The 18,785-nt window shown below is 33.7% G+C and overlaps 2 pseudogenes; one reads left to right on the forward strand and one right to left on the reverse strand.

Annotated features, from left to right (window-relative positions):
• Positions 1–5,397: 5,397 nt before the first annotated feature.
• Positions 5,398–9,049, forward strand: LOC114758693 (linamarin synthase 2-like; annotated as a pseudogene).
• A 1,281-nt stretch (positions 9,050–10,330) lies between these two features.
• On the reverse strand, positions 10,331–17,126 carry LOC114758729 (chaperone protein dnaJ A6, chloroplastic-like; annotated as a pseudogene).
• Positions 17,127–18,785: the final 1,659 nt, after the last annotated feature.

Below are 18,785 nucleotides of genomic sequence, written 5' to 3' on the forward strand. Positions count from 1 at the left end.
AAAAAATAGATAAATATGAGACAAAATAAATTAAAATATTATATTTAAGACCAAATTAAATGTTGAATTACTTCTTATATTAAGAACCGGACAGAGTAGCTCCTACTATTAGAATAAGATGAAATGTCAAATAATATAGTAGGTAGCAATGGTGCTGTGTTTTTATAGCGGATCAAAGCAAGGGGGTTCGCACCTATTTTATAATATGAATAATCCGGCAAGAGCACGAATAGTTTGAATATAAGGCATCCGGATGAGGTTTTCCAATTAACCAACAAGCATCCTCATTAGTCATTACAGATGATGATTGATGACACACTACATAACCACTTTCAGAACAATATACATCTTCCATATAATATATTCAAGGGAAAAAGAAATTAAAATATGCTTAAAAATACTAAAAGACAAAAATTAGGGTGAGTGAATTTCAAAATCCCAAATCAGACCCCTTGTATCATGTTGGGATTTTGAAATGTTGTAAAATGACAACATTACCTTTACTCCAAGTAACTATTTTTACATAACTATTAACTATTCTAGTTTAATTATTAACTACTTTTATTTTCAAAGTTTCAGTGACTACTTTTGTATAATCATTAACTACGTAAGAATAGTAAATAACTAGACAAAAAGTAATTATTAGATCTCCAACAATACTTAATATATTTTTAAATTTTTGAAACAATACTAGTTACTAGTGAAACTAAAATAGTCAATAATTAAACAAGAGTAGTCACCAAATTTTAAAAAAATAAAAGTAGTTAATAGTAAAACTAGAGTAGTTAATAGTTAAATAAGAGTAGTTATCAGAGTTTTAAAAACAAATATAGTCAATAGCTATACAAGAGTAGTCAATATATAAAAAAAAAAATAGTCACCATAACTCTGACGACCAGTTACTAGAGTTCTGATAACATGCCACCGAAGCTCTTGTTGCAAGCCATCAGTTAGGTCGTCGCTACCAGAGCTCTAGTGGCCGAAAACTGGCAAGGGTGCTAGGCGACAATATTTTAAAAAAAAATAATAATGACCGGCATTTATATAATTTTGCAATATTTGAAAATTTTAAAATAGTACTGGGATCTAAATTGGGATTTTGAAATTTATATATATTGATTTGTGCTTTAGCAATTTTCAAAGTATTTTATTATCTTTTTCTCTATATTCAAATCTAATTTCAAATTTGTGTTTCGATACAAGTGTGATCCTAGAAATTGAATTATTTTACAAATATAAGCTCTGTTTTAATTGAGATATTTTTTATCAGATTATAAACAAAAATTAGTTCAGTCAAAGTAAATCTAAACTGCCTCCAAGGGCAAAGGCATCCATAGGATACTAAGGCCGGCAGCTCTTTAGATTCTGGGACCTTACAAGGCGTCGCATGCCAGAGATGCAACGTTTGTTTAATTGTTTCGGCAGTCTCTTTTCTCAACTTATGTCAAAGGGGCACGTAACATGCACAGATGTCAAAACTAGCTAATGATTTTCATTATTTTTATACAAATTGAGACAAAATTCTTTTTTATATAGTTAAGATTATTTGGACTGGTAGTAAAAAAAAGTAATTTATTTTCAATATGATTTTTAGAAAAATGAGATTAGACAAAAAAAAAAATTGGGTAATGTGATTTATGTTTGGATTAATTTTTATAAAAATTAATTTGTAAAGTAGAAAAGTTATTTAGATTATGATAAGATAAATAAGTTTAGCTCATTAAATGACCAAAATGAGTATGAAGTTTGTCAAATAATGAAGAACGATTAAAATATGAATTTACAAAATATAAAAATTTTAAATTATTATAATAGGAAGAAGTCATATTTAATAAATAAAATATATTTACATTAGAGATCATAGTACTGTGAAAATTTTTTAAATAAACAATATTAAATAATTAATTAGATGATATACTCTACATAATTTAGATAAATATAACATAAAAAATATTATTAAAAATTTGTCAAAATTATTTTTTATTAACAAGAGCATTAAAATAAATAACTAAAAATTGGTTATATGTAGAGAGAAGTATAAGGACAACGTAAACATAAGGATAAAAATATTTTTTAATTTTGAGAGGTTACTTTGGTATAAGAAAGGTGAGAGATAAGTCATAAAAATTAGCTTGTGACTTAGGGCATGTTTGGTTTGAGAGGAGGATAGGGGAGAGAGGGGAGGGAGGGGTAGGGAAGAGGAGGGGAGGTTTCATCCTCACCTTGTTTGGTTTGATTAAAAAGGAGGGGAGGAGAGGATATTTAATGATCTCTTGTTTGGTTCAAGGAGGAGAGAGGAGGGATAGTAATAATCAATTTACCATTTTACTCTTACATATTAGTTTATGTTTTTTATTGATATATTATATAAATTAATTTACATCTTAATTTAAATCATATAATTTAATAAAAATTCAGTCTTATCATGTTAATATGTGTATTAAAAAATTGGTACAACAATTTTTTATTCTAATTAATATAATAATATATTTAAAATAATCAAATTAACAAATTTTATATTCTCTAAGAAAAATGAAATTTTATTCTCTTTAGGCTATTTTTTTTTTCCAGCTTTAAAATATATTTAATAAATAATATATTTATAAAAACAATTAATTTTATAATATTATAATTTTTTATTTAAATAATTTTTTATAATATATTTTTAATTATAATAATGTATATATATTTTATTTTTTACTTAGGATAATATATTTTTTTATTTGAAATAAATATTATAATAATATATTTTATGGGTAGAAGTGGAATATTGAAAAAACTATAAAAACATAATGGTCCAAAAATTTGGCTCCCATCCAAAAACCTCCAATTTGAAGGGAAGCCAAAATGGGGGGAGGGAGGGGAGGGGATGGGATATTTTAGCTCCCCTCTCCTCCAAAATTTTTAACCAAATGAGGAGAGGGGTTCATTTTCCCTCCCCTCCAACCAAACAAACCCTTAAGTGTGTTTTTTAGGCAAAATGACTTCTAACTAAAAGTGAAACCAAACATAATAATATACAACTCAATCTCAAAACTACTTTTACCTTCTTCAATCATCCAACCAAACATATCCTTATTTCGTAAATCATAAATTTTTTTCTGAAAAATTAATCCCAACAAGCCTCCATATCATGCCTGCAACCTTAAATAATGTTTGTGCCAGTCATCCTATATATCTATCTATATATGTGTATCTAGGAAAATTTTTTTGACCAGAGTATATAGGAAAATTAATGTTTGTGCCTCCATATATATACATATATACACAAAACTAAAAAAAAAAACAATTATTGAAGCACACGGTCAAAAATTAAATGCTGCTGACGCACGTTATGGGGAAGAAAGATATTAGGGCTGACTGACTTCATCCAATCATCCTTGGCTACTGTTTTCATCTTTTCATTTAGATTAGGTTAAAGAATACATTTGTTTCTATAATTTTATATAAAATTTTAATTTAGTTTTTTAATTTTAAAAAGTATACTTTTAGTTTTTTAACTTTAAATTTTTTTTAAATGATGATATTAAAATCTTAAATGTTAATATAATATTCTCAAATACTAACATATTAAATTTAATTTTTAAAATATTTATGATTATTAAAAAAATCATCATTAAAATCTAATAATTTTAAAATTAAAAAACTAAATATATACTTTTTAAAATTAAGAACCAAATTAAAATCTCGCATAAAGTTAAAACACCACACATATACTTTAACCTTTATATCATCATCATATATATGTGTGTATATATATAGTTCATAATATATATTGTCAAAAGGGAAAATATATTTGCCAGTCCTTATAGTTTGAGTAGATTTTGAATTGGGTCCCTATAATTTTATTTCTTTTTATTGGATCCTTACAGTTAATTTTGTTAAATTCATCGGTCCTTCTGTTAGTAAAAGTTGCAATTGCCGTTAATGTAAAGTGACATAGGGTGATGTGGCACTCTCTCACCCAAGTATGTATGTGGCTCCCTCTATCATCTGTCTCTCTCATCTCTCCAAGCTAACCACGGTAAGTTCCATGGCGCCCAGATTTTCCCAACTCACAAGCTAAACTGAATCCCATATTTCCGCAACTCAGAAGTTGTGTTCTTCGTGAGCCCAACCATGGCGTGCTCTGAAGCTTTATAAGCATGAGGACCTAGTCCTCCCAAGAGTCTCGCGATGCTCGACGTCGATATGATGCGCCCAGATCGCCTGGGTATCATCACTCTACCGCATGCTTGATTCCGAGAGCTACACCCTTCATGTTCACTCACATGACTCTGTCGAACTCATCGGTGTCGAAGTTAACAATCTTTTGTTCTTTGATTGATTCCCTAATACTTCGACATTGCTTAAGATTATATTGAGCTGGTCGTACCAAGAGATTGTGGATTTCACTAACTTTTCCATGTCTTCTTTGGACAGTGGAAGAAGTGGCTGACAGAGATAATGCCTCTACAAGTAGAGATCCATACGCGTCTTCAACATTGGCAATCAAAACTTTCGCTCCTTCCTTCACGAACAACCTTACCATTGCTTCCTCTATTCCTCTCGTTCCTCCGATCACTATGGCCACTTTTCCTTCTAATCTGTAGAAAAATACAAGATTTATGCAGAGAGTTTTAGTTCATTCTCTTGTTTCTGTTTCATGATGCTTGAAACAGGGAAAAACAGAGCATGTATGAACAGAGAGAAGAAATGAAAGGAATACCTCCTAGCTGGAGAGAAAGTGTGGTCCTTTGCCATGATAGAGACACCCTAAAGATTTGGCTCTGGCACTACTTCGGCAACAATCATGGCTGACCTCTTAAATGGAGTTTCTTGCAATTACGACCTCATAGACACACAGAGAGAGAGAGAGAGAGAGACGAGAGAAGATGGTAAGTGCTTGGAAGTTTTGGTTCGATTAAGGAGCACCAGGTTCGATAACGTGACTTGATGGGAGACACAAAGGCAAAATTTTGAACTGTGCAAGTGCTTGGAAGTTGGCACACAAGCGAGGTATAGGGAGTGTTAACGAGGGAGTTTGTTTGTCTTTATTTAAAAGTTTTTCAATATACTTAGACTTCTAAACTTATAAATTTTAAACAAATAACCAGCAACTTGAGGGAGTCCTTCTTCGTTCCTTTGGGTGTTGTTAGCTTCGAGAGATGAGAAAGACAGATGGTAGAGAGAGCAGCAAACTTGGGTGTGAGAGAGAGTGCCAGATCACACTCTATCCCTTCACATTAACGACGTTTGCAATCTTTGGTAACGGAAGGACCGATCAATTTAACAAAATTAACTATAAGGATTCAATAAAAAGAAATAAAATTATAGGGACCTAATTCAAAATCTACTCAAACTACAAGAACTGGCGAATATATTTTCCCTTGTTAAAACTACATGGTAGCATATAAGATCAGCATCATTCCATCCTTCTGCCTACGGAAACGTAAAACAGAGCCGAGAAAATGATGAAGCCACATGCGGTTTGTGTTCCGTACTCAGCACAAGGCCATGTGAGCCCTTTTATGCAACTCGTCAAGCTCCTTCATTGGAAGGGTTTCAACGTAACTATGGTCGACACGGTGTCGTATCACACGCGCCTTGTCCGATCCTTAGGACCCGACTTCGCCAAGGGATTGGCGGGTTTTCGGGTGGAGACGATACCTGACGGGCTGCATCAGTCGGATCGGGACGCCAATCCGGACGTATTGGAGTTGTCTGACGCGTTGAGGAAGAACTGTTCGGAGCCGTTTAAGGAGCTGATCAAGAGGATGCAGTCGTCAGCGGAGGAGGAAGAAGGATTCGGTGCGGTGAGGTGCATCATAGCAGATGGGCTTATGAGCTTTGCGATAGAAGTCTCAAAGGAATTAGGGATACCTGAAGTTCAATTCTGGACTGCCTCTGCTTGTGGCTTCATGGCCTACCTGCAATTCGATGCTCTTATTCACAGAGGAATCATTCCTTTCAAAGGTACTTTCCTCTTCAAAAGTCAAAACACGTCTCTGTCTATCAGTGGATTACGGATGGGTGGTTCATCACAAGTGAATTATTAATATACCCCAAAACAAATTTGCTAGATACTCCCTCCGTTCCTTATTATAAGAGACATTTGATGTTTATAGCATGTTCCTATATATAAAAAACACTTAAAAGTTGTCTCTACTTTTTTGTGTTGATTTCCTATTTTACCCATATTTATTGTTTCCAACTCACACTCTCTCTCCCTCCCACTTTTCTTTTTTTTAATAATTTAATTGTTCTCTCTTATGCTCTCTCTCCTTATTAATGAGGGTATTTTTGGAAAAAAAATTATACTTTTTACACCTTGATTGTTCTTAACTAATTTTAACTATTTTTTTTATCAACATGATTCGGTTATTCGTCTCTTATAATAAAGAACGGAGGGAGTAACTAATTTAGGAAGGTAAAAAAAATTAATTAAGTTATTTATTTAATTGTACTTTCATAAATTATTTCATTTAATCATGTATACGTTAAAAGTACTCCTTAATGAAAATCGCTTATAATTAATAAGATATTTTGAAGAAAACATTATTAATTTGAGAGACAAAATAAATTAAAATCTTATATTTAGGATAAAATTTAATCTTAACTAACTCTTACATTTAGTACTAGAGCTAGTATATATGTTGATGATTAGTTGTTATTTTGATTCTTTTTTTTAATTCATGAAAAATATAAAACCATGGTCTTTTATAATTTTATTTAATTTTCAGGTTGATCTTTATAAGCCAAAATTTTATAATTTTTTTGAAAGAAAAAATTTTAAATTATATTACTATTATTATTATTAAATTTATTATTATTATTATTATTTTGCTATTTTCACCCATTCGAACAACATCATACTGATCGATTTTTTTTTTTTTTGGAATGTTTATTTTGATGTAATGCTTTGCTTTTTTTAAAAAAAAAATCATACGGTCAATTCAACCCTGCGTAGAGTGAATAGTAAGGAATATGCCCAAAAATGAGTGAATAATTATTAGGATGATTTTTCCTTTTATATTGAAAGGATAAAAATTTGGCCACATTGACGAAGACCAAAATTCACAACTACATATCTGCCGAGTTTTCTCCTATTGTTGCAGATCCTGAATCCATCACCGAAAGCGCACTGGACATGCCCATAGATTGGATTCCTGGGATGACAAACATTAGACTCAAAGACATGCCAAACTTCATCAGAACCACCGACCTAACGAGACAATGTTCGATTTCGCAAGAACAGAAACCAAAAACTGCTTAAAATCACCAGCAATCATCATCAACACCTTCCACGACTTAGAATCTCAAGTCCTCGAAGCTATGAGAGCCGATTTTCTTCCCAATATATACGCCATAGGTCCTCTTCCGTTCTTGCTCAGGCATGTTCCTGACAACCACTTGACATCCGTACGACCAACCCTGCGAAAAGAAGACTCAGAATGTCTGAACTGGCTTCAGAAATGGGAGCCCCGTTCGGTTTTGTACGTGAATTATGGAAGCTGGACCGTCATGTCACATAATCACTTGAAGGAATTTGCTTGGGGTTTAGCTAACAGCAAGGTTCCATTTTTGTGGATAATAAGGTCTGATGTGGTAATGGGTAAATCAGCGATTTTGCCGAAGGAGTTTTGTGATGAGATTAAGGAAAGAGGTTACATCACAAGTTGGTGTCATCAGGAGAAAGTGCTTTCTCATCCATCAGTTGGACTGTTCTTGACGCATTGTGGATGGAACTCCATGACAGAAGCTCTATGCGGAGGTGTTCCTTTGATTTGCTGGCCTTTTTTCGCCGAGCAACAGATCAATTGCAGATATGCATGCACACATTGGAACATAGGAATGGAGGTAATTAATGATAACTTCCCATCATAAATGGGGTTTCTATTGTCTCCAAATCAAACGGTTTTGTGTGTTCTCTTGTCCTCCTGATGCATATGAAGTAGGCCTCCTTTTTGTGCATCTAAAGGAACAGAACCAGAAGATGATATATAACAGAAGCTTGATCAGCCATGCTTTTTTGGATATATGTGATGCATGTTTGTTATATATTTAAGATGTGTTCTCTTTGTTCCTTAATACAAGAATTACTTAACTAATTTGAGCAAGTTAAAGAAGTTAGACAAATTAGTTAATTATAGAAAATATGACATGATGTCCCTAAAATATCTGTATATAACATCAGATTATATCAGTTAGGTAAATTAATTTTGAAAAAAATAATAAATATAAGAGATAAAGTGATTGAAATTTTATATTACACCCGTTCTTTAATATAAGAGCTACTTAATTGATTTAAGAATATTAAGAATCGTTAAGTTTGGTATTTGTAACAAATATAAGTTAACCTTCCTAAAATATCTTTTTTAATCATAACTATCATTGGATATAAACCTTTAATATGTGTAATCAATAGGGTTATTTTAAAGAATGAATTATAATTTTGTGAAATAAAGAAGATTGAAGTCTCATATTTAAAATTAAATCGAAGTCCTAAACAGCTTTGATATTGAGGACTAAAAATAGTATTTAAGATTAGATTCAATCATCCAATTTGCTTCTATATAATTCATTTAGTATACTATACAAAATGAGCTAATTGACTTCATTAGCACCCCTTATATTGTGAGTTTAAACTTGACATAGGCATATTGAGTTGTATGTTTTACAGTTGAATAGTTGGTGAATTTGTGGTGCTTATATATGGTTCAGGTAAACGAAGATGTGAAACGAGACGAAGTTGCACAACTTGTAAAAGAAATGATGGAGGGAGTGAAGGGAAGGGAAGCAAAGGAGCAAGTTGAGGAGTGGAGGAAGAAGGCATTGGAAGCTACTGAGGTTGGAGGATCATCCTTTAATGATTTCAATGTCTTCATAAAAGAGGCTCTTCATTGTTGATGACTTTTTAGCTCTTGTGATGACAAAATCTCATCAAGGCTCAGCCCTAATGCATTTTTCTAAAGTATTGTATGCCCCAAAACCTATAATAAACTCCTTATTTTTGTTCTAATTTAATTTTTTTATGTTGAAAGTTTCCAATGCAATTACATTATGAAAACAATCATTATTCGTTAAGCTGAAGAAAAATAATAACTAAGCGGGATAAAGGTGCATGCCCTTGTTCAGAATCCAAGACCTTTAAGAGGCGAATGGTCCAATTGAGGATGAATTGGATCAGAAGATTTAGGGCTTGTTTGGGTAATATAGGAAACCATGGTTTTGGAATCCAAACCATGGTTTTGGTTCTGGATTTGCCAAATAGAAAGAAAAATTAACAAACTATGGTTTTGGACTCAAAGCCATAGTTTTAAAAAAAGTGAATTCATTCTGTTTCTGACTCAAATTAAAGAATATAATTGTACCTGTCAGAGTAGATCTCAATGATAATATGACTTTAACACCCCTCAATTATTTTGTTTATAAACATATTTAATCTTATATTTTGTAAATATATATACACATATTAGTTATTTATTAATTACATTATCTTATATATTATTAATTATGTTGGTAAAAAAATATATTATTAGTAATTTTATTTCTTCAAATTAAAATATATTATAAATCTATCTTTTATATAATTATCATATTAACCTATACTTTTTTTTAGTAATTTGTACATAAAAAAAGTGTTTCTGATAACAACTATCCAAACACTCACTTAATCATAATCACTTTTTTATAAAATTTATTCTTTCAAAAATCTATTCTTCAGAAGTTATTTTTTAAATTATAATTTGATTTTATCCAAATACCCTCTTACTGTACGGCCTATGTCAAGCTGGGGTGGTGGCGCAGTTGGCTAGCGCGTAGGTCTCATAGCTTTCTGAGTTATCCTGAGGTCGAGAGTTCGAGCCTCTCTCGCCCCAATGTTCTCTTTTTCCCTGCTTCGACCTAATTTATTGCAGTTCAAACCAAAGCGCAAGATTTGAATGAACATGAGCATCTCGTAAAAAAAAAAAAAAAAAAGAGCGAATACGAAAGCAAATAGGGTTAAAAAAAAAAAAGAAAAAACAAATGAAAAGGAATGAATGAAAGCAAACGGTTGGCAAGACGTAGGATAACACAAACGAGTGCTGTCTTCTAAATTACGCGACCCTCCTGAAACTCCGCATGGTGATTGGTCACAAATAAGAGGTTTATTTTACTGATTTTCTTCAAAAAATTTTAGCTTATTCATGTAAGTATGGCAACGAAGATTGAGATGTGAGGCTCCGGCAAATTCCCAAAGTAATCTGTACTCGGAAATGTATTTATTTTGATTCAAATTTATCAAAGAACTTCATGAATTTAATTGGAGATGACATTGCATCCCAGATGTGATTTATACACAAAGAAAGAAGAAAACACATAGAAACCTATAAAGTTCCAAACTTTTCCAATGAACCAAGAGATCTATAATTTCTGCTCTGCATCAGGCCTTTGTTTACGAGACCTATACCTACACTACCAATACATTTTTTCACCACCCTACATTTTCTAAGATCTGCGAACGAGTTCACCACAAGTGTCCTTGTGAACAAAGTTGAATGCACCAGGATAATCATATTTATGGGGTTATAAATGCATCATATCGACACGTAGGACCCCACAAAAATTACCTCCTACTTGCCGCAGCCTTGCCTTTGCTTAGATCAGCAAGCTCCTCAATAAGCTTCCTCTCTTCACTGTTTAGTTTTTTAGGTATTTCAACTTGCACACGAACCAATTGATCCCCCTCATACTGCTTTTATTAAGAAAGGGAACACCTTTCTTTGCCATGACAAGTGTCGTGTTGGGTTGGGTCCCAGCTGGGATTTTTAGATCAACCATTCCGTCTACGGTAGGAACTTTGATTGTAGTCCCCAAGATTGCATCAATGTATGACACCTTACAAGTGTATAGGATGTTAGTGTCATCCCGCTTAAGAACAGGATCTGGAATGACTTCAATGACAACAAAAAGATCGCCCGGAGAACCGCCTCGTCTTCCAGCATTTCCTTCATTTCGGACCCTTAAACGGCTACCAGAGTCCACACTGGTGGAACTTTCAGACTTATACGCTTTGTTCTCCTCACTCGACCATCCCCAGAACATGTATTGCAAGGGGTTGAAATTTCTCCGGTTCCATTACACGAAGAGCATATCATTGACTGCTGGAAAATACCCAACGGTGTCCTCGTTGATGAGACAACCCTGCCTTGGCCTCCACAGGTACCACATCTGGTTGGCGTGGTCCCAGGCTTAGCCCCAGTACCGTTGCAAGTTCCACAATTCTCTAGTCGGCTTATCTCTACCTCTTTTTCTACTCCAAAAACTGCTTCTTTAAAGTTCAAGACAAGACTGTAATATTCATCTTCACCATCAACAGCTCCATTCCAAGAGCCTCTGTTGTTCATGCCACGATTCATGCCCATGCCCTCAAACAGCGTCTCAAACAGATCAAAAGGATTACTGAAATCCTGTCACAACAAATATAAACCATTCTTGAGAAGCAGGAATATATGAAACACCGAAAATTCCCACAAAAACATCTAGTAACTTACTCCCATGCCCATTCCAGAACCTTTAAGCCCTGCCTCTCCATATGTGTCATATATGGATCTCTTCTCATCATCTGATAAGACCTGCAACAATATTAAACTCACTTGAGACCACTTATCACTAGACAAGCATGACATCTATCAGAGTTCAATCAAGTAACATGAATCTGTAGTTTTACCTCATATGCATTGCTGATTTCCTTAAATTTCTGTTCTGCTCCAGGTTCTCTGCAGCACAAACAATATTGAATGATGCATACTATAGTTTAACAGAGAACAACAATTTAAAAAAAAAAAAAAATTCCAATGATACGTCAGATTTGCAACTCGCAGAACTGTGTCATTCACATTAACCCCAATCAATTTGAACTTGTGTTTGCCAGGAGATGCTCGACAGGAGGATATATTTCACACTAAAAATTCCTGAGCTTCATGCATAACAGCCCTCTCTAATAGATTAAAGTTCCATACAGCTATACTTAATAATAGGGCATAGTAAACTTATAACCCAAGATAAATAAACCAATTCAGGTTTATCAAATGCAAAATCATCAAGCAATTCTTCAATTTCCTCTGCATCTTGAGGTTTCCATTTGTTCATCAACCACATAGAGAGAGAGAGAGTGAGGATAGTATTACCCCCATCATCATACTGAATCATTCAATATTGATTGTCTAAGGATGGGTAAAGTGAATCTTCACCTATCATCTTTGCGAAATCACTTATATCAGGATTGTGTTTGCCTCATTCATATGTAGTGTCAATTACTTGATCTACAGCATCACACAAGTAGCTCCTACAATGAAGTTAAATGAAAATTGCAATGCTCCCCATGAGGCGTAGCTTCAGAAGCCATTGCATTTGCATTGAGCTACATCTATAACCTGTGTTATTAATAACTATGCTCATTGCTCTGCAAATCATACCAGCATAAGCCATCTTTACCAACAATACCATAGCCTAGATCCCCTAATTCCATTTGAGGACACATCTCATCTAAAGCACAAGTGTTATTTGAAGAGCAAATCTTATATAAATGATCATTTATATGCCGAATTGTAAGATATCAAAAGTCGCGTAATTCGAATATTAACTAACAGAATCTAATCAGTCATGATCATAGAGATGCACGGAATAGGTTTTCAGGCCTTCATCAGGTGCAAAGTAAAAAGGAATAACATGAAAAGAAAGGGATGTAATTAGAACCCCCGTGTTTATAGAATCTACTATCTTCAGTCCTTAATATAAAAGTTAGTTGGTCAATTTAAGTAAATTAAAAAAATTAGGTAAGTTAGTTATTTGTAATAAATAGGTGTTGTCTTTCCTAAAATATGCTTGCTAATTAAGTGTATTGTTAGAACTACTATTATTATAAGGACTATTTTGGGGAAAAAAAATGAATAAATATGAGAGACAAATGATCGGGATCTTATTTAGGACCAAAATAAAAGTCAAACGAGATCATATATTATGGACCGGAGGTAGTATATTAAAAGCAACAGTTAAGGGGCTACACAGCTGCTACATTTCCAAGAAGGTAGCAGTGACGCTATAAAAAGAAATATTTTAGTAGCTAGAATGAATATCAGTTTATGATTTCAGAAGGCATAGAAAAAAGAACTTGGATCTGTAAAGCATAACAGTACCCAATATAGGATATAAACATGTGGATGCACATATGCTCACCAAGGAAAAACCCAAGCTCAGGGCATCATTAGATCAGAAATTAGCACCATTAAAAGCATGAATGATCGATCATCCACCAAAAATTGAACAAAGGATTGTGATAGAGTCAGCCTACTTAAAAATACCTATAAGAGGCGATATAGGCAGAATCAAGAAAAAGGCAACAACCCATTCTGAGCATGCAGGAACTTGACTTCTGACTCCTACTATTTTGGAGCAAGCATTATACTCTAGTATCCTTTAGGTCTGTGTACTAGATTAACGTTTTCTTTGGGAGACTGTGCTGTTTATTTTTGGATGTTATATTAGCCGTTGTATCTTGAGGAGAGAGGCAGGTATTGTTTTTGGAGTGTCTTTGGTCAGGAGAGTGCCAGCCTCTCGAACGCTAGGTCCAGGGATTACTTGAGAGACATTGATGTATCCCGGTCTGTAACTTCTTCCTTGTCCCACTGAGAAGGAAGTTTTGATTAATATTATTCATATTCTGCATTTTGTGATCTATTTCTGTTCTGGGTCTTATCAGATTGTTTCTAAGGCATCGTTAAAACCATTTTGCTTACTCTTTAAATTAGTTGTGATAGAAGCTGACCAATAAGGTGAAGACCCTTATCTATTAGTAGTATGGTTGTACTCAATGAATCAAGGATCCTAATTTCAGAGTCAAGAGGTTCAGATTCATTATAGAAAACATCAAAGGGGGAAGCTACCAAAAGAGAACGAGAGGGAATCAGTACAGGAGACCATAAAGATATGTACAAAGTAAAGAAGATAAACTCACTTGTTCACATCCGGGTGATAATTCCGAGCAAGTTTACGATAAGCTGCAATGTCAAAAGTATACCAGAACGTTAATTGATATTGATTCTATACAAAAGCATCACCATACAATAAAATAGAAAAAATCAGGGTATCAACATTGCAAATAATTTCAATTTTGAGATCTTTGATTGGAAAGTCACAACCACTCATTTTTTGGTATTCCATATACAGCAGTTTGAAAATTTAAGCTGCACTAAGCAACAGCACAATTAGGCCTTCCATCAATATACATCATCTGATTGATATTATTATGCCAGCTCTCAGCTTACAAAAGGAGGCAAATTAATTTATTTGTGAACAAAAAAAGAGTGAAGCCCAATGTAGCAACTTTGCTTCCTTCACATAGAAACCACTGCAATACTAAAATCATAATCTATGAAAAAAGTGGATAACTAAAAAAAAAAAAAAAAGAAACAAAGTGTACTCAAGCAGATCATTTGACATTGGAAAATGAAGATATAATCATGTAGTCCGAAAAAAGAAGAGCTAATGTGAAAATACCACTCTTAATTTCAGATTTACTGGCATTTCTTGAAACCCCAAGGACAGAATAGTAATCCTGCAATTTGAAACATAATAAATACTCATTCTGACTTATAAGAGTCATGTGCTTTAATAGGAAAGAGATATTTTCATAATGTACAAGCATATAGGAAAACCCTAGAAAAACTCATTGTTGGCTAGCATGAGTAGTGGGTACTTACGGTATCTGCTCTAACTATCAACCTTGATCCCTTGTGACGATGTAATGTTTGAGATGAACCCAGGCCAAATAGGAGGTGCAAGGAACCCCGAGACAAAAAACTTGAACTCACGGAAGCCATTAAACTAACCCTGCTTGACACACTGATGACTCACGAAATTACACTTCAGCTCAATAAACGATGCTACATTATTGGATGTGTCGACTAAGGTATTTGCAGAAGGTCAACACAGACAGGACAGAAAACAGCCCCTGTTTCTTACTAATCAGAACAATGCAACAACTTTTACTCACATGTTAAAAAAGCACACCTAAATCAAGGTTATATCTGTGTTACTTATATGAGAGAGGAAAGAATGTTAAAGTAATTTCACTATTCTCCAAAGTGTTCACAGAAGAGCATTGGCCTAAATCATGCATAAGAGCTGAATAACTCAGACTATCATTACATGTCATAGCAACACCACATTAACAAATATTCATGTCAATACTACTCCAAACCAGCTGGACTACCAACCACATGCAATTTACTACTTGCATTCTACCACTGAAATATGTAACCACATGACTCACTCGTAACCAGACGATACACCCTTTCCACTCAAACAGGATCTCAAGAAAAACTGAGGACGAACTCCCCATTGTGCAACAGATGTACTTCCGAAAGATGTAACAGCCATCCAATATACCTTCAACAAGAGGATATGTTAATCAATAAGAATTGTTCATAATCTTCGGCCAGCTATATAGCTAATGGACTGAAATTTACCGTGCCACACAGACGTACACACACAGTTTTTTTTTTTTAAAAGGACTCTGAATATGTGTAAAAACCTAGGGAAGGACACTAGCTTAAGAGTTTTAGTGCACGGCCTTAAAAGAGAGAAGTAGTTCAATGTGCCGCACAAGCCAATAAGATGGAGACAAGACTAATTTAAAAATCATTTACTTAAAACAAAATAGTAAAATTAGGTCATAAGTTTCACAATCTAAAAGACTGACTGTGAAATACATAAATGACAGTCTATAATCATAATAAGTACAAGGCGGTTAACATACAGATAGTCAGATATTGATAAAGGCCCCGCTCAAATCATCTTCCTCTCCCAATCTACCTTATTAATGATATCAATTCCCAAACAAGATGTAGACAGATACCTTTGAATATAAAATATCATATCTTTGACACGTGTTACATTCGAATTCAGATTTTTAAGTTCTTTTTTATTGATCCATTCTAAAGAAAAAGCACAGCCAATATTATCCTTTATTATAGGCACCTCACACCTTAATTTCCCATTAATATATACTAAATAATACATGCATGCATGCATAAATACATGCGCGAGACCACGTACATACATACATGATTTCCATTTTTCATCTCCAACAAAAACAATTAGTAATAACTTTTTTAGACAAATTATCATTTCCAAATTCGTTTCTATTTTTTGTGCCAAATTAGTGTTACATGGCTATAAAAATTCTCAATGTGAATCACATTGGCTATTGCAATCCGCATTGTTAGTAGAATAGTCATGTGGAACACGTAGCCAGCAGAAGATGCAGTACCAAATAGTAAGTCGCAAAGACGAGTAGCCAGCCTAATATATGACCTAGGACGCCCTGAAAAGGAAGAGGAAGGATATGCTTGGGGAAAAAAAAAAAAAACAAACAAACAAGATGCGGTTTTTCTATTTAACATGCTCATGTTTATTTCATAGGTCAGCTAATTCAAGGAACAACTTGGATGGTGTTAGTAAATTAGGAAGACAATGGTAATGCGGGGGGAAACGGACACATGAAATGCACGGGGTTCGAATAGAAACTGACCGCAAATTTAAGTGACAAAAAGTACTTTTTGTCAAAACCATACAAGCTTCTTCGACTAGTTAGCAATAAAAGAGTACAGAACAAACCGAATAGGAAATATAAATGAAACTCTCATTGAAAATACCTTTGCAGCATAAAAATACGTTTTGTAATCGCTAATTGGCACAAATGACTTGCAAGCAAGTAAAAATTCCCAAAAAGAAGAAACAAATCAAACGACCACCTGCTTGTATACTCATGTCCTTGTGTTTCAAATGAATAAAAATTATGACCAGAAATGTTGATTGTCCAATTCATGAAAACAAAAATACGTAAGAATCCAGAACTTTCTTCAATAACTGAAACGTAGGAGTACAAAGACAAACCTGTCGGTGCTTGACTTTCCCTTAACCTCGGCCGCTTCGCTCTCTCTGACAGTAGAGAGAGGGGAAGGGCAGGGAAAGATAAGCAGGAATGAAGGGCGAAAGTAGGAGAGTGAATGAAGAATATCGCGTGGACGACAAAGGATCGTGGAGAGCGTCAGAGCAAAACGAGGATGAGGTTAGAGAAACTGGAATCTCGAATTGGCTGGAGGACGAAACAATTCGGTGGTCGAGTTTTCATTTCCGAAGAATAATAATAATGATAATTGAAAAAGTTGAATATGTAATGAAGTTGTGATTCGCTGTTTCGAGAACACTGGGATCGATGTTCCCTACTCTCGTTCAGGAGAGTTACTGTGCCTGCCTGGAATTACAGTAAAAATTTCCAATAAGCACATTTTACATAAATTCAAATAAAACTCATTTACATACTTGTCTCGTATTTTGTAAATTACTATTAAAAGTTACTTATAAACTATTTATAAACTGTTCGAAACAGATTTATTATTAATATCAAGAATATGATCCTGTTTGGGCTTAAAACTTAAAACTGAAGATTTGGCACCTCGTTGGCTCTTCACTACTTGGAGTTGTAGTATGTTCCAAGGGTTGGGCTGTTCGCCCATTAAATATAGATATGGGTAAATGACCTACAACTAAAGCTATTGTGAAGAATTTAAAAAGTAATTAAACACTTAATATCTTGCCAAACCATAAACAGGTTATTAGAAGAAAGCTAAACAAGATTAAATAGCTTCTTACTAATACATATATAAAGAAAACCTAATATTACTAAGAATGTTGTCACTGATAGCGAAAAAATATAATGCTGCTTAAAACCAATGACACAAAAAATTCTAAATATTGGTTAGTTCTTTCAATAGAAGTGCCATATGGAGCCATCCAAACAACAAATTAAGATATGACAGAAGTGAATCCTATAAGCTTTCTTGTGGATAACCACTTCTTTAATTTGAAGTGTTCAATTATCTAGATATTATACTAAAGGAAGAAAAATGAGGTAATTTAAATTTACAAGACTAGAAAGCTAAAGATGTACAAGGGATGGAACATGATTTCTTTGATGGTCAAATGAAGAGCTGAAATAATATTGTTGTGCATGACAATGTTCCTCTTGTTCCGAATGGAATTGTGCAAGATAATGATTCCTCAAACCACGTCATGATGCCTATCTTGATGTAGTTGCTAAGTGTTGCTTGAGCCATAGTATAAGAAGGATGCAAAGTTATGTGTTTGAAGTTTAACATAAAGCCAATTGAACCAGATTGATTTAGTGAAGGCAAGTCAGTAACAAATAAGTGAACTGATGATTCTTTTACATTACATCTGAATGAGCATAAACTCAGTTCAAATGATGTGGGCAAAGCTTAATGAAAAAACTTTCTAATGAAGAGCAACTACTTGTAGGAAAATGATAGATCAAAGGTTACATTTGGTAGGAAGCATTGAAAATGAGGGATTGAGATTAAAATGGGATTGAGAAAATCTATTAAAAGAATGTTCGGTAAGAGATTATTTGTTATATGGGATTAGCCAAACCCATATATGTAGGATTGGAAGAATACTAGGAGAGGAAGTGGTATTCCCCAATCTCATTTTTATAGGTTGCCCTAATCCCATATAACAATCAATTACTCATGCTAAATACTATTTTAATAATTTTTTTAATTGCAATACCAATCTCAATCTCTTATTTTCAATGCTTCGTACCAAACGGGACCAAAAAACTTCTAAAAAGATATGAAGATCATCAATAGAGTATAGGACCTGGGAGGATAAGAGACAATTGAAATCATGTTTGACGTATAAAACTGAAGTTGTCATCCTTTCAAAAAATAGGATAAAGG

The sequence above is a fragment of the Neltuma alba genome, unplaced genomic scaffold (assembly GCF_004799145.2).
Source record: "Neltuma alba isolate B1F8T4 unplaced genomic scaffold, ASM479914v2 tig00001536_pilon, whole genome shotgun sequence".
Classification (NCBI taxonomy): Eukaryota; Viridiplantae; Streptophyta; class Magnoliopsida; order Fabales; family Fabaceae; genus Neltuma; species Neltuma alba.